Source organism: Perognathus longimembris, chromosome 16, assembly GCF_023159225.1.
Source record: "Perognathus longimembris pacificus isolate PPM17 chromosome 16, ASM2315922v1, whole genome shotgun sequence".
Classification (NCBI taxonomy): Eukaryota; Metazoa; Chordata; class Mammalia; order Rodentia; family Heteromyidae; genus Perognathus; species Perognathus longimembris.
Window position 1 is genome coordinate 7,826,856 of NC_063176.1, and position 1,973 is coordinate 7,828,828.

Consider the following 1,973-nt stretch of genomic DNA (forward strand, 5'->3'; position numbering starts at 1 on the left):
CAAGCACTCTTGTCACTACACCATATTCCCAGCCCCTATATATACAAATATACATATACATATACATGGACACACACACACACACACACACACACACACATATATATATATATATATACATTTAGTTATTTACTCCTTCCTTTGAATGGATTCCTACAATTTTACTTATTATTATTTTCTTGATCCAGGAGTTTGAATGCAGGGCATGGGTGCTGTCCCAAACCTCTTTTACTCAAGGCTAGTGCTTTACCAGTTTGAGCTTCAGCCCCACTTCTGGCTTTTAAGTGGATAATTGGAGATAAGAATCTCAAGGACTTTCTTGTCTGGAATGACTTCAAACCAAGATCCTCAGATCTCACCCTCCTCAGTAGCTAGGATTACAGCTATGAGCCATCAGCACCCAGCTATGTTATTTTTATTGCTTTTTTTCTTTGCTTATCTAAATGTATAAATTTGAAGATTTTAGTTACTTGAAATAGAATAAAGAACAATGAATTTTGGTACACTCTAACTGTGTTAGAGTGCTAGCCTTGAGCAAAAGAAGCTCAGGGTCAGTGCTCAGGCCCTGAGTTCAAGCTCCAGGACTGGCAAAAAAATAAAACTACAACAATAAAATGCCATGTATTTTACATGCAAATTAATTGGAACTACCTTATAAATTTTGTTTCACACACACACACACACACACACACACACACACACAGGAAACAACAAAGTATTTCAGTATACAGAATTCTTAAGGAAAACTGTGTAATTCTCATCTGGAGTCAAGGAGATAAGAAGTTCTCCCAAAGATGAAGACATGCTGATAAGTGTATTTAAAAATTTTTATCAACGATGTAGTGTCACTACTGCAGTTGTTACATATGAGATTGTAACCTCTCTGTACATCACTTTGACGATAAAGAAAAAAATAATAAATTATGACTGAAATTCAACAAGATAACAAAATATATTCCCCAAGTGCATAATATGTATGCTCAAGTATTTCATTTTTCACATATGTGTCATGAAGAGAGGGACTGGCCTAAGATGCAATAGATGAAAGTGTTATGCTTCACACTAATAAAATGATTATTCTCACCAGCCTGTTGAAAATATACTTAAAATCCCAAGATGCTTACTAAGCGAACAAATTAAAACCAATCATCCCTGGCATATTTAAGATATGATATATAACACAGTGTAGCTCGTAAGCACTTGTTATGTATTTCCTCACAAATGCAAATTCACCTGAGATGTCATCTTATACCTTTAAATGTTTAGGGGGTGTGTGGCTCAAGAATTAGTCTTTGCAATAATTCAAAACATAACATGCATTAAATTGTATCTTCCAAGTTTGTATTAAATACCTGACCCTAATACATACATGTATCTGTCTGTGGCAGGGAAAGATTCTCTTGTATATTGAAAATAGTCATGAGATACAAGTATCTTCTCTAAAAATATTTTATTTCATAGAAATTATTGTATTTTATTTTGGTTACATTTTATGAGTCCATTGCTCAGGGTAGAACCCAAGGTCTTGAGCTATATCACTAACCCAAGACTCTGTATTTACAAATTTGGGATATATAACTTCCTGGATGTTCAATTATTAATTTTTCAGATAATTGGTAGAATTCCAGAAACAGATAAAGCACATACAGAAGAACTTGCTAGAACAATCCATATTATATTGTGACTACTATTCAACATATTAAACAGAGTCACCTAAGTTTAAGGAACAGGTAATACCTGGGCATTTTATTTCTGAGTCCATTGCCAATAAGAATAAAGCTTGGAGACACCTACATATTTTTCTGTCTATTATAACTCAGCCAATGCCTGAGATTCACATTATAATCTAGCTCAGGTTATTCTTCTTGGTAATTTTTTTCATCTCTGTCTTACACTGACACATTCTTTTGTTCCTTTACCTCACGGTTGAAGCAAAATAGCCAGCTTAATTAAGTTGTTTCTGAAATCTTTAA